The sequence below is a fragment of the Ctenocephalides felis genome, unplaced genomic scaffold, assembly GCF_003426905.1.
Source record: "Ctenocephalides felis isolate EL2017-DRISC unplaced genomic scaffold, ASM342690v1 CF-g0.4_SCAFFOLD_01170, whole genome shotgun sequence".
Lineage (NCBI taxonomy): Eukaryota > Metazoa > Arthropoda > Insecta > Siphonaptera > Pulicidae > Ctenocephalides > Ctenocephalides felis.
The window spans coordinates 45,610,550-45,633,795 of record NW_020537324.1 but is presented as its reverse complement, the minus strand read 5'-3'; the positions used below and the strand labels follow the sequence as shown (position 1 = coordinate 45,633,795).

General features: G+C 30.0%; 1 protein-coding gene and 5 non-coding genes across 6 annotated transcripts in view; 5 read left to right on the top strand and 1 right to left on the bottom strand.

Moving 5' to 3' along the window:
* Positions 1-23,246, bottom strand: part of LOC113365686 (short/branched chain specific acyl-CoA dehydrogenase, mitochondrial-like) — a gene marked incomplete at its 3' end in the record, with an annotated part of 49,041 nt that overhangs the window by 20,327 nt on the left and 5,468 nt on the right.
* Positions 22,379-22,450, top strand: Trnar-ucu. Its single transcript has one exon. It is a non-coding gene; the product is annotated as a tRNA-Arg (tRNA).
* Trnar-ucu lies at positions 22,633-22,705 on the top strand. The gene has a single exon. It is a non-coding gene; the product is annotated as a tRNA-Arg (tRNA).
* On the top strand, positions 22,778-22,850 carry Trnar-ucu. Its single transcript has one exon. It is a non-coding gene; the product is annotated as a tRNA-Arg (tRNA).
* Trnar-ucu lies at positions 23,037-23,107 on the top strand. The gene has a single exon. It is a non-coding gene; the product is annotated as a tRNA-Arg (tRNA).
* Trnar-ucu lies at positions 23,179-23,246 on the top strand. Its single transcript has one exon. It is a non-coding gene; the product is annotated as a tRNA-Arg (tRNA).

Genomic DNA, 23,246 nt, shown 5'->3' with positions numbered 1-23,246 from the left:
TTGCAACAATGTGAACAAATATTAGATTTTAAAAGTTGGAACATTGGTTGAATTAAATAATTGTATCTATACGAATAAACAAATCAGCATGTAAAACATTCAGGAATTGATTAAATGTGCATTGGTTTTGATTAATTTTGGGTCTGCGTGCAAAAGAAAGCTCGCTTAGCTATTTAATTCGAACGAAAGGTTTTAATTATATATAGAAGAACTAGGGGCTCGTTATAACAGGTTTTTTTTGCAAATTAATATATCTTGAGATTTACTGATTATATTTCTAGGTAATAAAGGTAAATAGTTGCTGTAACTATTCCTCTGCCGAATCAAGTGAAAATAATTTCACAATCGTTGTTCATTATTTCACAATCAATCAATTTCTAGAAAAAGTGCGGTGTTACAACTCACCCCGTGTTTGGGGAAGTAACAACAAAAAATCATCAATAATGCCTCTCATAATTAATTCTTCATTCATTTTCAAAATTGACTTATTTATAAGTAATTCTTTCCATACATTAACGCAAACTATTAATTAACACAAAAAAATATTATCAAAGATTGATAAATTATACAATTTTAAATAAGTCGATTATAATAAAGCAACCCAAAACTTTCATTGTACAATTTTTTATTACATAAAAAATGACGGACTTGCACAGTTCTGTATATTGCGGGACAAAGAATATTTCAATATATTATAAAATCCTATTGAAAACGCCTGTTCAGTTACTCCTGTTACAGATAGCCTCCAGCCTCCCCATCTATATGATATGAAAGGCTTGAATAAAAACGTAATTAAGTGATGTGGGTGACAAATGATGAGAGAGCTAGTCATCAATTATAGAAAATAAGATTACACGGTTTATTGTAAAATAAAAATTTTGTTTTGATAATCTAAAAGATTATTAATACTGGATATATTTGTAGTATTGTATTGCTAAAGTGGTGACCATTCCAATATATAACCTTTCGATAAAATTAAAACCAAATCAGTAAGTTCAAGTTCAAACAAGTTTTTTCAAAGATTTTAATTTGCTCATAAAATTATCAAGGCAATGACCTATCTTATTAAAAAAGTTTTGCAAAGATTTCAAAATCTAATTACGGAGTTTTCGTACATCGCTACGAAAAATTTAACAAAAATTTCAGGATCTTGAAGTTATAAAGATTTTTAGAGTTTAATTTTGGAATTTAGGAAAAATGACAGAATTTATTAAAACAATTTAATAGTATTATAAATAATATTATCGTAGGGTGAGTTATAGTAATGGTCAAGAATACTTGGAATAATTAATTTTAACTTTGCATATCAGTTTATATAATTCTTAGAATTATGAGGCAAGATTCTTCATTGTAACTTCCCTTGGAAGGGTATTATTATTATTCATGTCAACTTATATGAAAGTCATCGCCCATCAGCTTTTATATTTTGTCTTTAAAATACAAATAATAAATGTTTCAGTATTTATAATAATCTATTGAGAAACATTTAATATTCTTCGAATATTTTATTACAGTACAATGTGTGCAATTGCCTTAAGGCACGATGCCATACACCACTATAGTATAAATTTGAGTTGAGAAATAATATCATACACCACTATTTTTAAACTAATTTAAATATAAATTGAAGTTGAGATGATACAAAACACATTTATTGAATAAATGGCATCCGGCAAGATATACCGATGTGCACTAGTATGGATACAATTCGTAATAACTTTATTATATTTATTAAATATTCTTTGTTGTAAATAAATAAAATTTCGTAAATAAATAATATTGAAAATATTAGAAATAAATAGAAAGTAAAAAATTACTACATACATGTACAAAAAATACAGAAGACCATAGTCAAAGTGATAAATCATAATTATAATGATTATAATATGATTAGATTAGAGCATGTATTTGTGACAATATTAATTTCATACTAATTCAATTTTATCATATTATCAAATATTTACTTGTGTTATACTTTTAATCAGGGCCGGTCCTACCTTGAATGCGTTGCATGCGAAAATGCGGGCGCACGCCATAGGGGGCGCCAACACGAGATATGGATGTGAAATTTATAATATAGTTTTTTCAATATCATTCAAGAATTATTAATATTACACATGGGTTAGAAATAGCTGAAATTTTAAAAATATTCTTGCAAGCAATGATGAACATATGAAATTTTTCAATGTTTCCTCGAATTTGGATAGAAAACAACAATTTGATCATGAGCACCCGCGAATTGCCTCTAAATAAATTCAAAATCTATTTTGAAAATTGACTTAAATGTTTATATAATTTTAATGATGAACTGTTAAACCACTTTTAGCCGATTTTTATGGAATTTTTTTGGCGATATACATGTATGTCATGGTCTTATAGAACTTACTGAAATATTACCGCCTTAAGTAGTAGTAGTTTGATTTTAAACATTCATCAAAGTTTGAGAAAAGGAGTAGTTTTTTTTTGACGTTGGTTAAAAATAAAATTAGACGATTTACTTGGTATAATGATAGGGTACCTGATCTTAATGAACATACTAAAGTATTATAGTCCTACGGAAATTGGTTCAATTATAAAAAATTGTTAAATTTTGATTCCAAAACATACTCCGACGAGGTAACGTGTTCGATTTTCAATAATGTGTAATAAATCCACTTCGAATACTATTAGTTTTAACCACTCATAAATTAATTTATTATAATGGATTAAATCGATTATTTACACATATCGAGAAGTTCATGTAACTTGCCTCAAGGCAAAATAACAATATTAACTGTTAACTATATTAGTTAATATTTTGGTTACACGAACACAAATATTTTATATTAATTATCAAAATAAATAAATGAAAACATGTTAAACCAGATCATTTATTTATAATCTTCAGAAAAATTAAACGCAATTACATTTTCAAGAAAAAAAGAATAGCCCTGCCATACAAACAAATAAATGCAAAAATCATATTAAACATAGCATTTAGTACAAAATTAACCAAAAAGGTTATACAATTATGTACAAATCGTGACCACGCGGTTGTACGCATATCATGTCTTATATAATTAACACAAAACAAGAGTCAAGGTTAAAAATGCCTGACGTATGAACATGCGATTATATTACGAACATATAATATATCTACAGCTGATACTGATAAAATTATTGTAGTAAAGATTTATTTTAATTGGAATTTGACGCATAAAAATAGTAATAACCAAGTATAAAAAAAATATAATGTTAAGGTGAAAATTAATTAATATTTTTTAAAAAATTATTATTTATTAAATATTTACTTACAAGTTTACGTATGTGATGCATTTTTAATAAATATTTCACACGCGTTATTCAAAAGACAATTTAGTAAAACACGCAGCGCACTGCTATAACCGGTTGCTCGATAACAACTAATGGCATAGATTGCTTAGGTTGATTTAATACCATAACATGCCACGCACAGCATAACCAGAGATTGAAGTTGTCCACGAAAAGAATTCGTTCGAATCGTTCCCCAATTGAATCAAACTGTTTGAATGAACTAATGTACAGAGCTGAATTTAGAAATTTGGCGCCCTGGGGCAATGACGAAAATGCCGCCCCATTTTTTAACTTCCCGTGGAGTAGTTATAGAATGGAAAATGAAAACTTTTGCATTTCTCGACGTTTTGAAGGTTTCTGAACATTTTGGCATACCTAAAATGGATGTGTGTGTGTTTTGTATGTCTGCATTTTTTCTTCTACGCACGGATCAACCGATTTGGATGGTTCAAAAAACATTCGATTCTTATTGATAGGGAGATGTGTTGATTAGTTTTCAGCAAAGGCAAGTTTAGCCGTTTCGGAGATACGGAGCAAAGAGTAGAGAAAATAGAATTCGAGTTTTTGAGTGAACGGAGCATCAGATCTGAATGATCTAAAAAACATTCAATTTGCAATGACGGGGAGAAGTGGTGATTAGATTTTGGCAAAGGCATGTCCAGCCGTTTCGAATATACTGAGCTAAGTGTACAAAAATGGCAGTTTTTGAGAGAACTAAGCATCCGATTTGAATGATTTAAAAAACTTTCTTTTAACAAAATAATTGCTTTTGGGAAAAAAATTTTGTCTCAATTTTTTTTTAAATATTTTTTTTCCAAACATTCTTTTTTTGTATATCGAAAATAATTCAGATTTTAATTTTAATTCTTACTAAAGTTCTAATATACTCTAAATAAATAACTTTAACTTTGCAATACAGTTTATATAATTCTTATAAATATTAGACAATGTTACAGTATTTATAATACTCCATATGAAAACATTTAATATTTCTCGAACATATTTCGTTAAGGAACGCGAAGTTCTAGCCTTAAAATATCACGGTCTTAAGTAGTAGTAGTTTAATTTTAAAAATTCATCAAAGTTTGAAAAAATGAGTAGTTTTTTTGACGTTTGTTAAAATTAAAATTAGACGGTTTACTTGGTATATTTGGTCTTAATGCACAATGTCATACACCACTAGTTTTTATTAATTTTTTATTTTTGTGTGTGTATGTATGTATGTATACACACACACTCACACATGGTAAGAGAAAGAAAAAATAGGACTTTGCCCATTTGAGATACGTATAATTTTAGTGTAAGAATGATACCATTCTAGATCCTCCTCCCACGAAGTAATGCATAACGGCGGTTTCCGTGATGCACATATATATGCGTATGTGCATACAAATTTTCATCGACGATTTTGAGAACACGGATCAACCGGTTTGAATAATTTAAAATACATTAGATTCGTATTGATGAGGATACGTGCTGTTTAGTTTTTGTTAAAGACAGGTTCAGCCATTTCGAAGATATGAGGCAAAATGTACAAAAAATGGCAATTTTGCTTTTGAGAGAACAGAGCATCCGATTTGAATGATTCAAAAAACATTTTACTTGTATTGATAAGAAAAGTTCCCGCAATTTGCCATAAAACACAATGCCGTGCACCACTAGTTTAATTTCAAGTTTTTCAAGAATAAGACATGCTTATCTCTCAAACGTAGAAATAATTATAAATTAAAAACTCATTTATATTATTATTTTTAAAAGAAAATAGAAGTTAACGAGTCTTATGAACTATTATGTTGGCTTTTTAAACAACATGGTTTATTTATTAATTAGAAAATAAAATTAATTCATTTTTGAAAATGTTAAAATTACAATTTACTATATTTTGGAAAATTTGAAGTAATTTCAATATTTAGAAACATTTGAGAAAGAGAGTTCGAGTCTAAATTAATATAACGCTCGAAGTACCTTATAAAATTAAATTAATAACTTCCCATTAATATAGGTAAGTTATAGTAATCATAAAAAACGAAAATGGGAATTTTGGCATATCGTTACGTTTCATAAGTTTCTGAACATTTTAGCATTTCTTAGAATAAAATGGATATATGAGTGTGTGTGTGTGTATGTAGGTATGTAAAAAAGTAGTTAAAAATGCTATTCGGTGGTCAAAAATGGTCATTAGACATACGCACATAAAATTATCAGATATTTTAATAGTAAGTATAATATTTGGTTCCGTATAAATATTTATAATGTTTAAAGTTCACTATGTAGTTGAAATAAACGTCTTCGAAATTTAAAAATGTTCATCAAATTTTAATGAAATTAACAAAATTGGATTGTTCAAAAAGCCATTTTTTACAAAATTTTAAAATTATCCATGAAACCCATTTTTTAAATTTTAAAAGTTTAAACATTTTAAATTGCGATACTAATTTACTTTAAGGTACGATGCCATGCACCACTAGTTCATTTATTTATTTAAATAACGCTATCGCCAATAGGCAATTTTTTATAGATGGCAAACCAAACAGTTGTGCTCTTTTTATTATGTGATTATAATAATTTTTGCAATAGGTATTGATAAACTCAAAAAATTAAATAATTTTGGATTAAATAAATGGATTAAATAGAATAAATAGATTAAATGATTTTTTTTTCAAAAAATATGATACCGTAAATAAAAATACTAGGGTCGGGCTTGTACAAAGGGAGCATTGTTAAGAAAACTATTTAGGGGTAATAGCCAATCGGTTAATTAAACTACTATATCATTCTTTATGTTGGTTAGTTTATATGCATTATAAATTTCTTTTGTTTCATTCATAACAATAAGAATACATAATGTTCTGTAAACTTTTGGGCCGGAATTGTATACGCTTATACGTTATATATAAATTTATACACAAACTTATTGTGTATGTTACCATACCATATATAAAACGCATATGTGTAAATATTTAAATATTCACACGAGCTGAAATTTAAGATCTTAACAGTTATCACTGCTTTGATTTGTAACTTAATACCTGCCCCGTGACTATTTTCTCTGAAATCTTCTCTTGTAACCTGTAAGGCGTCCCCAATTACGACGGAGTTGTGTTTTAACTTGATAACTTAATCAATGAATTTGATATGATTGTGAATCATCTGATGTGTTACATACCAAGGTGTTCTGGTATGTTTTGTTTTTTAACTTCCCGTAGGGTAAGTTATAGTAATCGCAAAAAAATCGAAAATGAAAATTTTTATATATTTTTACGTTTCAGAGGTGTCTGAATATTTTGGCATACCTTAGAAAAAATGGATGTATGTGTGTGTGTATGTGTGTGCGTATGTATGTGTGTTCGAATACAAACTTTCGTCGACGATTTCGGGAACACGGATGAAGCGATTTGAATAATTCAAAAAACATTCGATTTGTATTGATAAGGAGACGCGCTGATTAGTTTTTGGCAAAGGCAGGTCTAGCCGTTCCGAAAATATGGGGCAAAAACGGTAACTCAGTTTTTAAGAGAACGGAGCGTTTGCTTTGAATAATTCAAAAAACATTTTACTTATATTAACAAGATGAAGAACTGATCAAATTTTCATGAAGGCAGGTCTAGCAGTTAAAGCAGTACGATTGCTTTGAAAAAAAGTTCAGAATTTCCAAAATATTTCAAAATACACTTTTCTTCAAAAAGTTGTTTTTTTTTCAAAAAAAAAGGAAATTTTTGTCAAAAATTTATAGTTTCTCAAAATCTAATTTTTCAGAGTATTTTTTTTCAAAAATGTTAATCTTTTAAAAAAATAATAATTTTTGGTACGGGAAGTTCCAGCAATTTGCCTTAAGGCACGATGCCATGCACCCCACTGGTTTATTGCATTTGTTGGATTAGTGCGATATTTGATTCAATATAGCCACCTCACAACTGTAGAACTACATATTCCAAATATCAACTTTGGTTTAATTATTACTTAGATAGAGCCTTTGTAGTACTTACTTTGTATTACTCTTGCCCGTTACAGACAACCCCGATATCGTGCTCTGTAGCGATATCAATTTTCTTTTGTGAATATAGATCTTAAATATCCTTCCAAGTGAAAATAGCCCTTCCTGGGAATTGCTGAATCAAATTGAATATTATAATATGTCAGACCTATTACATAAATTCAAATAATAAAATAATCAAATATGGATGAATCAACCGTTGGGTTACTATTTAAAAATGCGACGTTAGAAGAAGTTAGAAGTCCTGATTGCTCTTAAATATGTTAAAAAAGTTACTTAACAGATTAGTTTGTCTTCAAGAGAAAATTTGTAATTGTATCCAAAGAGAAGGGCCAGAGGTGGCAATATCGGTTAAAACGTGGGCTAGCGCCAACTAGTCCCAGGTTCGCTGGTTCGATTCCCGCTACCGCCGTAGCCCGACATCAGGCAACTTTGATGTCAAATTTCCACTTGAGGTTATAGATCTCAAATATAGCCTCAAGTGAAAATCGCTTCTCGTGGGTATAGTTGCACATATAAGAAAAAATGTCAGCAAATACTTCGAGTATAGATAATTAGTCATAACTGTACAGGACAACTACTGAGTTGCATCCATTCAAGAAACATATTCATATAATAAGAAAAGTCAAAACAATTACTGAATGTCCTAAGTGTCACACATTGTAATTAAAATAAAAAACAATAACAAAAAACAAAGATTTTTCTAACCGTATCCTTAATCAGCTTAACTTTAATAGAAATATTAATTATTCAAATTAGCCTTTGATCCAAATATGTTTTAAAATCCATTAAAAATCATTCAAATAATGGTATTAAGTAAACAAACGGCATATGATATACCATTTCGTGAAAAGACTACCAGTAGCTTAGTGGTTATCGCTATGAAATTTCAGTGTTCCAGGTTGTACAGCCTGATGTCAAGCAGCAGTGACATCGGTTTTCACTAGGTGGCAAAATGTTTCCTTGTAAAAATAGCCTTTATACGTTATTGATGTATCAACAAACAAAATTATAAATGTTACAAAAATTGTAATAATAAATTTGTCATATAAAGATGGGACAACCCATCTTGTCCCATTTTATTTGGCTATCAGTCTATAATATTCACGTCAGCCCCATTGCTCATAGGACTCGTTAAGATCTGAGTATGTATCATTAAGAAATAAAATATTTCGTAAATTTGCTAAAGTTGACGATCGAATTACAAAAGAGTTTTATTGTCTTTATGAGACTTGGTATTAAAAATAGGTTACTTTCTCGAATCATTCCTAAGAGAATTTGTTTTAGCTATACCCAGCACAATCAATAGATGTATCTCTCAAGGATTTGTTACTATATAATTTTAGCCACTCGTTTAAATTCTAATGAAAATTGTATATCATTTATTGTATTTCACGGCTATTTGTAAATTCTGACTTGATGATGTTCAATATCTGACTTCTAATGCATTTTCAATACTTCTATAACATTAGAATAATTGATACATATTATTATATTAACTTTGATGTCCTAGCATTAAAATTTATTGCAATGTTTCAGAGCACCGGTTATTTAAATCAAATTTGTGGGGTTGTCTACGGACGTTAAACATCATATAATCAAAAATATTACGCCTGATAACATAACATACCTTCTAATTATTTACTATGTGAACCTATAGCTATTTCAATCATTCAAATCGGTTGAGCGATACTCCCGAAAACGTCGACGAAAAATTGTATCTAAAAATACTTGCACACACACACACGCATACACATCATTTTTAACTTTGGGTAGGGTAAGTTATAGTAATCGCAAAAAAATCGAAAATGAAAATTTTTATATAACTTTACGTTAGAGGTTTCTGAACATTTTGACATACCTTAGAAAAAATGGATGTGTGTGTGTGCGTGTGAGTGTGTGTGCGTTCGGATACAAATTTTGGTCGACGATTTCGGGAACACGGTTCAATCGATTTCGATTATTCAAAGAATATTCAATTGCTGTTGATGAGGAGACGTGCTGATTAGTTTCTGGCATAGGCAGGTCTAGCCGTTTTGGGCAAAAAGTGCCACAAACGGTTTCATTTTTTCAAACATTTTACTTGCATTGACAAGATGAACAACTGCTTAAATTTTCATGAAGGCAATTCTAGCGGTTTCGGAGATCTAGTGAAAAAAGTAAAAAAATACTATTTGGCGGTCAAAAATGATTATTAGACACATGCACATAAAATTATCAGATATTTTATAGAGATTTTAACAATAAGTATAAGTGTTTACATTCCTGTGGGTTCCGTACCGATGTTTGTCCGTTAGATGGCGACGCGGCGCTTCGATATTTCGTCTCTGTGCAGTTCAAAGCAGTACGATCGCTTTGAAAAAAAGTTCAGAATTTCCAAAATTTGCTTTAAGGCGCCCCACTAGTTTTCTGAGGTATGCCAAAATGTTTACAAACCTCTAAAAGGTAAAGATATGCAAAAATTTTCATTTCTGATTTTTGGCTTAACTATAACTTACCTTTACGGGAAGTTAATAATATACATGGATCTTACACAATAATTATACTTTCGAAAAATGTAATTTTCTTTTATATATTAATAGCTAACACAAGATATTTGAATCGAAGCTTTTGAATCCAAAAATGTTGAACGATAAAACTACATAATAAAGCTTACAGATCGCTAAGAAAGTGGTTGATGGCGTTGGTCTTAAAACTGTGTGGCGCGTGTTCAACTTCGACCTCATTATTCTGTTGAATTTAATAACAAATATAGTTTTCCTATAAAATCGTTCATAAAATCGTTCATCCACTAGAAAACTGATATGCATAAAATATTTAGAAAACGTAAAAAATATTGTTAAAACGAGAATTATAAATGAGCATGATGTCTATAACATTGATGATGTCAACATCAACAGTTTCATCCCACAGGAAAATTTTCAATTGAATAAACATGATTTTACCACTTTGTTTGCGTCATTTTGGTTTGCATTGTTTTGATTGTTCGGGTTTTCAACTCGTATTGTATCATAGCATATGAGTATATTACCTCGAGTATTAGACTTGATTTTGACGAATTATTGTTCAACCTTGCGTTGACCAAATTTTTGGCCTTTGCAATAAAAATGTTCACTTCAATTACTTTTTGTTAATTCCACATACCTTATATTTGGTGAAATAATTCCAAACATAGATAATATAACTTTAGCGGCACTAGCATTTCTCAGAGTTCTGTAATAGTTGTTGCGCGTATTCCAGTGGTCACACTGGTCTCTTAACATTTCATATAATTAGTTTATTAATGTACATTTATGCTTCTTCTGTATTAAGTTGCGTATAATAAATGTTTTTTTAAATAAACTAGCGGTGTATACCTTAAGACAAATTGCTGGAATTTCCTGTACCATAAATTAATTTTTTTTGAAAATGATTCAATTTTTTTAAACAACTTGAAAAAAAATAGTTCTTTAAGAATGTGAAAAGTTATGAAATATCAAACACTTAGAAGAGGAAACACATGTTTACTATCAATATTACTTCTTTATTCGCACAAGGCTAAAATCAGAATCATTCCTAAAACGGATATTAATGTAACATAGGATATTTTAACAGTGGTACCATATATAGAACATAAAAAATATTCACTTAAAACACAGTAATCATAATAGATGGCGATACTAATAATATGAATATTCAACAAAGAATTTTAAAGTTTTTAAAAACAAATAGATTTTTAAAAATTTTAAAGTTTTTGAAAAAAATGACCTCTTTGAGAAATTTGAATTTTTTTATATTCTGAAATATTATGGAAATTTTGAACTTTTTTCAAAGCAATAGCGATACTTTAGCTGGGCAGAAATGAAAGATTGAGTGCCGCGTCGCAGTTCCGTATCTTCGAAAGAGTTGAACTTGCCTTTGCCAAAAACTAATCAGTACGTCTTCTTATCAGTAAGAATAGAATGTTTTTTGAATCATTCAAATCGGTTGATCCGTGTTCTCGAAATCGTCGACAATAAATTGTGTGCTCACATATATACATACACACATATGTATATATGTGTGTACATCCATTTCTTCTAAGGTATGCCAAAATGTTCAAAAATCTTCGAAACGTAAAGATATATAAAAATACTTATATGACTCCTATAGGTTCTGATTGCTGTACAAAAAACAATTGTGTTACAGCTCAAACAATCATTTGCAACAACATTTTCAATATTAATAATACTAAAATATATATACTTACAGCACAATATCAATTATTGTCAGAAGCTCGAGACACGCGCTAAGCACTTTTGAGGTTATATAAATCACTAAATCAATAAATAATCGTGCAAAATTCATATAAGATTAATGTTATTATTAATCATTTTTAAAATATAAGTTAGAAATAGAAAAATAATGATTTTAGTTCAAAATTTAATTAATACGAAATTTACGCTGTAATAGTAAAACATTACTAAACTTGATGCAAAAACAACAATGATGACCTAAAACTATACATGGAATGAGACCGGCTTCTCATAAAGTAAAGCCAGTGTAGCCCGTCAAATAATTCTTAATCCACAAAATGCTTACAATAATTGAAAAACTTGACTGTGCTAACACAAAATTTTACATGAATCAAGATAATGATAACTTTTTTTAATAACAAGCAGGAGTGATAACTTAAAAACTAATTTTGGCATCAAGAAATCATACTATTTCAAATCTGCCCTAGGCTCAAAAAATAAAAACAATAAACAAAACAAAAAAAATAACGAAAAGTCAAATATTCTTGTATTAACAAAATTCTTTATAATACTAAATATATTACTAAAACACTATTCAAAGTTGGTGATACAAAAGGGAATATTTATGCTTGTTTTGTTACCCTTTTATTTAAAAAAACTCAAATATGCCTTGCCTGACTGAGATATGAAAATAATATGTCAATAAAAAATATATATATAAAAATAATAAGGTAGGCAACCCCACAATTGGTAGTTTCAATTTCTCAGACCTACTGAAGATGCATTTGAAAATAAAAAATTCATCAGAACATATCACGTTTCAAGTTTGACAACTGGTTACTTCGATCTCAATGATATTTTTACCAGCTAATGATTGTTGTATCTTAAAATTAATTGAGTCAAAATTTCTTTTATCGTCAGGAAAAATAGATGACTTTTATATGCCCGGAAAAAATAGTGTTGGGGAACTAGGGGCTTAACAGTTTTTTAATCATTATATCTTGAGATTCGCTGACTATATTTTACTTAATAAATATAGATAGATGCTGTAACTATTCCTCTACAACTTTTATAGTTTTTCACTATTCTTTCTTCTTTATTCTTTATCTTTTCCTCATATTCCTTTTAGAAAGCTTTTTTTCAAGAGTATCTATCAATACAGTAGATTTTCTTTCGCGTTTGCCCTTCCAGCCCAAAGTGGACTAACCTTCGGCAATATAAAGTTTATTGTAGACCGAAGCAACTCGGAGTTGGTTCAATTTTGATTTGATTCATAATTTTTATAGTGCAGGAAACAAAAGCAATTATCTATATCATAACTAGGGGCATATTGTAACATGTTATAATTAGCCCCAGGATTTTGTTTCAACTAACATGCAACTAACCCAATGTGTGATTTTATTACATTATTCAAGATAACTATTTGAAAAATTTAGCAAATACAAAAGTTGTTACACATTATCGAAGATTGATAATCTTCTAACAAACTAAGATTTATAAAATTGAAAATTAGTCGACAATAATAACGCACACCAAAATTTTATGAGAGTGTAATTTTACATGGCACGTCAAAAATGATGGACTTGCTCAGTTTTGTATATTGCGTAGGCCTGCGGGTCAGTAGTATGTACATCCAATCGAGACAAAAAATTTTTTTGATATTGTTTAAAATATCATTAAAAGCAATAAGCCCCAGGTTTTTCTTAATTAGTTTGAAGTCTAAAAATAAAGTATCTTTAAAGATTATCAATTGACAGTCACGATGTTGCAAACATAGATAAAAGAAGAGTGTCTAAGACTCATTATATTGCTAATATAACGTATATGAATCAAATTGCCAATTTTGAGATAAAGATAAAACTATCATTTTATCGGTGCATACAAATTTTGAATTATACATTCTTTAATTTGTTTCCTCGAAATTTATATTTATATTGTTCAATTAAATAATACATCTATATGAGAAAATTTAATATTTCGTATAATTCATAACACTTTGCCGTAAATTGTGAATTATTACAGTTATATTTTCCAACAATTTTGCAAATCCGCGGAAACGCAAATTTATTATTAATTTTAATCCACATAATTTCTCATAATCTAATAAAAAAATTCATAAAATCTGTCTCGGGTTTTAAAAAGTGAATAAAATAAAAAGAATATATACTTACACAATACACAGTATTAAATTTTTCTTGGAATTTTGAATAAGCTATGCAAGATGTAAGCATAAATCAGCTAACGATGAGTACTTACATTTTTTTTGAACAGCAATCAGAACCTTATAGTCTTATAAGCTGTTGTGCTGATTTCGACTTAATACTAGTCTGTTTGACAGATGGCAACCCAAATAGTTGCCACATCTTTGTATGATAAATTTTTATTACAATCTCTGTAATAAGGCGAGTATGGTGCAACAATGCCGGATCAGGGCTATTTTCACTTGGAAACATATTGCTATCTATATTTTCAAGTGAAAATCGTTGTCACTGTTGCCTGACAACAGGCTGCTCGAAGTGGTTATCGAACCCGGGACCTCTGAAACAAGTCCCGTCGCTCTTAACCGCTTACCTACGGGCGAACCTGAGTACTTACATGTGACAGAAAATTTTTATGAGTTAAATTATATTGCGGAAAAAAATATAAAGTTGTGTTTATTGTTATTATAATTGGATAACACATTACAAAATTGTGACGTGATCATAAACCACAACGTGGCTATTGATAGAATCAGGATTTTATCCATCCAAATATGTCTTACTTACATTTGGCTGATACGAATTTACAAAGATTGCGACTAAATTACAATCCAAATATATACTATTTATCTAAATACATTAACAATATATACAATTTCAAACTTATCATTTTAGAATAAAGTTTGCTATAACTATTACTATTTATATATTATCATTATTAGTCCAATTCTACGCTATTATGATAAATTATTACAATTATTCTACAATTTGGTCTATATATATGGCATTTTGAGTACTAATTTTATACAGTATTTGTTATTATTGTAGGAAAATATGATTATAATTTGATTTGCATAGAAAGCGTTAGATTTGTACTTATCTATTTGCAATTATTTTGGGATCCTTTGTCACTTGCATCTGTATTATTTGTCACAATTACAACAACAGGTCCTGAATGTTTATATAGCAAACTATCTTCTACGGTTGTACCTTGCTCATTTTCCGATAAGTTTTCACATTCTTGACCCTGTTCCATAAATTTTATATGTTGTGGCTTGGTGAATAAGGCTTCCGAAGTCGACTTGTGTCGCGATCTAAAGATAAGTATAAACAAAAGATTAATTATTGTTTAAAAAAATATTTAGAACTTGGCTAGTTGATGTGAGCATAAGAAACATTGATAATTACACAGATCCCTAAAAAAGAAAGTTGTCTGTATTAGGTGTGCGACATATGTTACCAACTTATGGTAACCAATATATTTTTTAATGTTGAACACGAATCTAAAGTCAAAACTAGGGGTCAAATGGCAAAAATGAAGAAAAATAAGAAAAATCGAGAAAATTTCCAATTTAGTAATTTTTCTGCATAATAAATAGTATCTCAGAATTTCTATAATTTCTTGGCCATTTTTTCCTTAAATTACTATTTATTAACTTCCCGTTGGGCAAGTTATAGTAATCGCAAAAAAATCGAAAATGAAAATTTTTGCATTTCTCGACGTTTCAAAGGTTTTTGAATATTTTGGCATACCTTGGAAAAAATGGATGTATGTGTGTGTGTGTGTGTGTGTGTGTGTGTGTGTGCGCGTGTGTGTATGTATGTGCGGATACAAATTTTCGTCGACGATTTCGGGAATACCGATCAACCGATTTGAATAATTCAAAAAACATTCGATTCGTATTGATAAGGAGACGTGCTGATTAGTTTTTGGCGAAGTCAGGTCTAGCCATTCCGAAGATACGGGGCAAAAAGTGCCGAAAACGGTAACTCAGTTTTTAATAGAACGGATCGTCCGATTTTAATAGTTCAAAAAACATTTTACTTGTATTGACAAGGTGAAGAACCGATCAAATTTTCATAAAGGCAGGTCTAGCGGTTTTGGAGATCTAATGAAAAAAGTAAAAAAAAATGCCATTTGGCGGTCAAAATTGTTATCATTAGACATATGCACATCAATTTATCAGATATTTTATAGAGATTTTAACAATAAGTATAATTTTGGTTTACATTCCTATGGGTTCCGTACCAATGTTTACGCGTTAGACGTCGACGCGGCGCTTACGCGGTTTGATATTTCGTCTTTATGCAGTTAAAGCAGTACGATTGCTTTGAAAAAAAGTTTAGATCTTTCAAAATATGTCAAAATAAAGAAAACATTTTTTTTTTCAAAAAAAAACAATTAAAAAAAAATTAAAAAAATTTTTTTTTTCAAAAAAAAATGTAATTTTTTGTCTAATTGTTTATCAAAAATCTTATTTTTGCGAAGTAATTTTTTTTCAAAAATGTTAATCGTTTTTAAAAAAATAATAATTTTTGGTACGGGAAGTTCCAGCAATTTGCCTTAAGGCACGATGCCTTAATTGCCTTAAGACAGAATTCCACTTACAGCTAGTTGAAATTTCCAACGCTTTTTCATCTCTGTCGAGTTTCTTTTTGTAGCATCCAGTAGTAATCTCCATATTTTGAGAGTACAGTAAATATGTTTATCTAGGGACAACGGGGAGAAAATATGTTTCCAAATTACTGCTGGGAACGCCAGAAAGATATTCAACAGAAAAGATAAGATTTTAATTAATTATCATGCAGATAAATTTCTGAATCGAAGATTTTGTCGTTTATTTTCACCGTTTTTTGCTTTAGATTTGTGTTCAGCAATAAAAAATATTTAGAAAGCATAAGTTGCACATCCATTACAGACAACTTTTTCTGTGGACCTGTATTATTTATAATACATAGTTTAATTAATAATAAATTAATATTTTTCTAAATTAGAAGTTATACTCTGGTAAAACTCTAACTAGATAAAGAATTGATTAACCATTTTTTTAAATAACATAAGTGTTAATGTGCATTTACATTTATAATGTGGAATAAGGTTGCCGAAGTCGTACCTCCTAAAGGCATAATTTATTTATTTATTTATTCACAAGCAAAACGCAATCAATAATAATAAATATTGCAAAGGAGCTGAAAAAAAGCATTTAAACATTAAATACAATGTTCATCATTGAGTTCATCATATTAAAGTCTATTCGACCACCAGTCAAGCCCAAAATTTCTGCAGAAGGTTGAAAGTTAAACTAATTTAAAACCGCAAAAATTAAAGTAATAAACTAGCAATGAGAAACTATTAAAATTTTAAAAATAAAATTATCATAAGTAAACACGAAGAAAAAGTTTGTACAGTAGACCAAATGGTCAGAGTACATAGATGAAAGATGATGATTATGCAAGAAAATAGTTATTGAAATAAAATTGAAAAAATTCTGTAATGTTATAAAAAGCTAATTTAAAAAGTAACTAAGGTAGCATGAAATTTTTTCTTGTCTAAGTTTCGGATACTAAGTGCAAGTTTGAGGAAGCGTGGGAAAGTAGAATTTTGTTTTTTTTAAATAATGGTTCTGCAGTGGCAAAGAAAAAATTATTCATTTTCTGAAACTTAAATATTTTAATTAATTCAGATAAAAACCCCCAAAATTGAATGCCGCATGAAACATTAGAATAAAAGTTGCTATAATAAACTGGAAGTAAGCAATTTAAACCAAGTATGGGTTTTAGGGTGCGCAACATAAAGCATGTTCTAGATAAAATTAGTGATAGTGAGATAGATATGTGATCAGCCCAATTCAAATTATTATAAATATGAATACCAAGAAATTTTGATACTGGCAAAAAATTATAAGCTAAATTATTAATGGTTAAAGAAGTAATATTATTCTATAAACGATTTTTTGTACAAAAAGATATATGGTTTGAGTTTTATCATTATTCAAGACGAGATTATTTTCACAAAACCATTTCGTTATTTTTGACATAACCACACTTAATTTATGTTGTAATTCATTGCGAGATTTGGCTTTGATGATAACGCTGGTGTCATCCGCAGAAAATAATAAAATCACAAAGATTTGTACAAGAAGGTAAATCATTAACATAGATGAGAAATAAGAAGACCTTAAAATCGATCCTTGGGGCACACCTAATGTACTCGTCAATTTATCCAAAATTATTTGCTCGTGATCATTATTTAAGTAAACGCTTTGTGTTCGATTAGATAGGTAAGATTCAAATAGTTTAAGTGAACGTCCGCGAATACCATAATTTTCTAATTTGTAAAGAAGTCTTTTATGAGAAATACTATTAAATGCTTTAGATTAGACAGCAAAAAAGTGCTGTACAAAAAAAGGCTTCTTCAAAGGAATCAATAATGTTATGAACTAAGTTATAAATTGAGTGGGAAGTAGAATTAAGAAAAGGCGTTAATCTGGTATGCAAAATTTTTTATATTATTTTAATGAAAGAGTTCAAAAGCAAAATGGCAATTATTTAATGTAACTCATTCAGTAATTTTGGTGACAAATTAAGCTTTTAGATTTTACATAAGCTACCGAGTGGTAGTCATTTTGAGTTTGAAAATAGATAAGATAAAGATACAGAAAAGTAAAACTAAGTATACATTACATGTGAATTAGCTCAATTAAGGAAAAAGTAGAAGTCACTAACATAACCCAAACAAATTCTACCATTAAATTATTATTGCGAAATAATTAATATAAATAAACATTAGTCAAAAAAAAATTCAGAATCATATTATACAAAAAGCTTACTTTTACTTATTTCGAAAATTTGGACAACCATCCAATTGCAAACAGTTGCTTGTCAACTAAATAGTTCTATTTAGCGGAGCAAAATAATGTAATTTATAACTTTAAGACAAACTATAGCCAGGGTACGACTTGAGAAACCTTACCCTACATTTTACTTAACAATTTTAACTTTCTATATTATTATTGATGCTGTAGCAATTTAAAATCAATTTTGTGGAATCTAAACCTACTTGAGACCGTACTATATCGGCAACAAGTGATTATAAGATTTGTAAAGAGTGATTAAAAGATTGCAAGATGTATGTAATTATCACAAAATGATAAGAACTTATGTGAACATAATGTGCAAAAATTATATTTGATTGTTCTTACCTAATTATCAAGTATTATCAAAAAGCATTGAAATATTTAACTGTCGATTAATAAAAATGATAAATTATAAAACGGTCGTAGGTAATATTACATAGAGGAAATACAGACAAAATAGCATATATGAGGAAAATAAATAAAAATCAGCTAGTTTCATTATTGTTTTTGCGTCTGTATAACAAAAAGAAAGCCATAGTCTTTCGCGCCTGAAAAAGTTCATTATGAGGATGTTTTTCTCATGTATTTTGGTATTATTTGATATTCGTAATTATTTCAAATAATATCATCGAAATCAATAGTGATTTCAATCAATTTCATTGCAATACTCGTGTGATTGGTGTAATTTTGATTAATTATTCCTTTTTGTTCAATTTCGAACAAAATAACATACATACAATGGACAAAATAACATAGTACTATTTTGCAAGCACCACAGGGCCAAGAAAGAAATTAGTGGTTAGTGGCATCTATAAAATTTGCAATATATAAAAAAAATATTTTCGATTTTTTGCGAGAATTATAACTTCTCGCAAATAGAACTAAAGAAAATAAATGTTAAAAACAGATCAAATCGGTAAAAAGAAGAAACTTGAATTTGTTGCAAAACTCCCTTTTTCTTTTCTTAGCCCGGAAAAGATTGGTAACGATGTGCTAACCCTTTGGGTTGATGGTTTATGTGCTAATGTCCCAAAAAGGACGAAACAGTTTATTTGCTTTGAAAATTAGCACTTTCATTTACTTAGAGAAATTCAACTAAAAACCACATGATTTTTGTAATCGAAATAAATTCATTACTGTTGTGTAATAAAATCAAATTTTTCCTTTTCAAATATAAAACAAACAAAAAATTTCTTCATCTTTCTCACGAAACCATCTCTTGGCGAAACGGAGTTCGTCGGGTTTGCTAGTTAAATAATAAATAACATTAAAAAGCAAAATCACATTGTCCTTTTGTCTGGACTACCCCTATAACTTTGGAATAATTTTTATTTAGTAGTTTTGATCGCACAAAAAGAAATGTGATTTAACAAAAATATTTTTATGAATGTGCATATACAAAAGAAAATAAGATAATGTTTAGAAACCTCTTATCCTTCTCGCGTTTGAAGTACAGGGTTAGATATTGCACGGGCAGCATAACGCAGTCTCCAGCATTTTCTTCGGCATCAACGTAGACGCCTCGTACCAACACAGAGTTTCCACAGTTCAGCACCATTAGCACAAACAGACAACCGGCATGGGTTATCCAATCGCTTGCGATTCTATGCTCTGTCATGGAATAAAAATATTATATCATAATATATATTTTTAACAAAATAATGTTTTATATTAGATTACAATTACTTTCTATGTTGAGTCCAGAATTTTATAAAAATCTAAGGGAAGAGTAGATATTTTATGTAAGGTAAGGATATCGATACTTGTCTCTGAATTTTCTGGTCCACAAAGTTAAAAACTTCAAAAACAATACTACAATAAGTGTTTTTGTAGTGAAAACTATAAATACTTACCACTTTCAGATATAAGTTATTGTGAACACAATTATTACCTGGTAAAAAATATAAGTCGAGAAGCTGCCATATGCTTCTCCAAACATTGACAGTTCCAATGAAACTAAAAAATAGAAATAAGTCAGCAACTAAAACTCTCCAAAATCCTTCCAAACGAGCACATGTCCATCGCATGATAGGCTGAAGACTGAATGTGAGTATTACAATCCCGTAGCCAAGTGCCTAAAATAATCAATCAATCATATAATTTGAAATAGCATAGAACAGAAATGTATTAAAAACTAAATGTCAAAAATGAAAGAAATTGTGTTAAGTATTATATTTTCTATATAATGTGCATTCAGCGCGTAAACAGATTGCACAATATTTTATTTAATATTAAAATAATTCAATAATAAATGTTAAACAAGTTCAAAATTTTGTAAAATGTTCTAAATTCAAAATTTACCAACTTTGCAAATAAATATAACCGTTTCATAATTTCTTTTTTAACATCATAAAATTAAAAAATATCCAAAATTTGCAATTTATTCAAAATATTTTCAAAATCACAAAAGTTTATAGTATACTAGTTGTGCCCGATCACGTGTTGCTGTGTTATACGTGTAATTAAAATTGTTAACCAAAATGCCGTTTTGTTACATAGTTATGATGACAAAAATATGAATCAAAATTCAAGTGAAAAACGTCTACAAAAAGACGGTAAAATTGAGCTTTTTTATAAGATCAAAAAAAGCTCAATCAAATTCAGTCAAAAACTTTACTGATAGAAATGAATATAAATCGGTTTTAAAAACCGGTTTTTTGACAAAAATTATGGTATTCGAAACCGTTTTTATTAGTGAAAAAAATCAGTTTTTACTGTATAAATGGAAAATGACAAATATAGCCAAATATAAAAGATAGATGCAAGCGTTTTGATTCTTGAAATCATATCGGTTCAATAGCATTTGGAATCTTATCAGTCTGCTATGGCTCACAGAAACGTTTTGTGTTATCTTTTGTATATATTAATTTAGATTAGATTTTTTACCAGTGTATATATTAATTTAAATCAATGTGACTTCTTCTTGAATAAGTAACTTTCTCTACTCAAACTTAAAAGAAAAAGTTTTTAGTCTTAGAAACCACAAATAAAAAACAAAAAACTTAGAATTATTATATCAGGCTTTAAAAACAATAAGCCTAATTCGGTCGCAAGTAATACTGGTCTCTTTGACAGATGGCAACCCAATCAGTAGTCACATTTCTGTATGATGTATTATCATTACAATTTCTGTAATAGGGCGAACATTTTTATTGGTGCAACAATGACTGGAGTGGACTATTTTCACTTGGAAACATATTGCTTTCTATATTTCCAAGTGCAAATTGTTGTCACTGCTGCTGACAACAGGCTGCTCGAAAGTGGATATCGAACCCGGGACCTCTGCACAAGTCGCGTCGCTCTTAACCGCTTACCCACGGGCGCCCGAGCGCCGAGTTGTTTTTAAAATAAAATTGATATTAAGAAGTATGTATCAACATGTATCTAATATATTAACTTCCCGTAGGGTAAGTATTGTAATGGGCCGAAAATCGGAATTGAAAATTTTTACATTTCTCGACGTTTTGAAGGTTTCTGAACATTTTGGCATACCTCAGAAAAAATGGATGGGTGTGTGGGTGTGTGTGTATGTATGTATGGATACAATTTCCAGTCACGTTTTCGGGCGCACGGACCAACCGATTTGAATGGTTCAAAAACATTCGATTCTATCGATAGGGAAAAGAGCTGATTAGTTTCTGGCAAGGCAGGTCCAGCCATTTGGGGATACTGAGCAAAGAGTGCAGAAAATAGAAATCGACTTTTTGAGAGAACGAAGTATCCGATTTGAATGATCTAGAAAACATTCAATTAGTAATGATTGGGAGGAGTGTTTATTAGTTTTGGCAAAGGCAGGCCCAGCCAAAGGTCGTCGGGTTGGGTTCGATCCCCACGAGGGGTGGTTTGTATTCTTTCTATTTTTAGTCGAAAGTCATTTTTTTGTCGTTTCTTTCTTGATACCCACCGTAGTCCCTTTGGCGCAGCGGATAGCGCGTTGGACTTATAAATATAAATATAGTATTCTTTCTATTTTTAGTCGAAAGCATTGTATTGTCGTTTTCTTCTTGATATCGCCCAAGTGTAGTCCCTTTGGCGCAGCGGATAGCGCGTTGGCCTTCTAATCCAAAGGTCGTGGATTCGATCTCCACAAGGATGGTTGTATTCTTTCTATTTTTAGTCGAAAGCCATTTTATTGTCGTTTCTTTCTTGATATCACCCAAGCGTAGTCCCTTTGGGCAGCGGATAGCGCGTTGGACTATGAAATATAAATATAGTATTTCTATTTTTAGTCGAAAGCCATTTTATTGTCGTTTCTTTCTTGATATCGCCCAAGCGTAGTCCCTTTGGCGCAGCGGATAGCGCGTTGGACTTCTAATTCAAAGGTCGTGGGTTCGATCCCCACGAGGGATGGTTTGTATTCTTTCTATTTTTAGTCGAAAGCCATTTTCATTGTCGTTTCTTTCTTGATATCACCCAAGCGTAGTCCCTTTGGCGCAGCGGATAGCGCGTTGGACTTCTAATCCAAAGGTCGTGGGTTCGATCCCCACAAGGGATGGTTTGTATTCTTTCTATTTTAGTCGAAAGCCATTTTTATTGTCGTTTCTTCTTGATAGCACCCAAGCGTAGTCCCTTTGCGCAGCGGATAGCGCGTTGGACTTATAAATATAAATATAGTATTCTTTCTATTTTTAGTCGAAAGCCATTTTTATTGTCGTTTCTTTCTTGATATCGCCCAAGCGTCGTCCCTTTGGCGCAGCGGATAGCGTTGGACTTCTAATCCAAAGGTCGTGGGTTCGATCCTCACAAGGGATGGTTGTATTCTTTCTATTTTAGTCGAAAGCCATTTTTATTGTCGTTTTCTTTCTTGATATCGCCCAAGCGTAGTCCCTTTGGCGCAGCGGATAGCGCGTTGGACTTCTAATCCAAAGGTCGTGGGTTCGAACCCCACAAG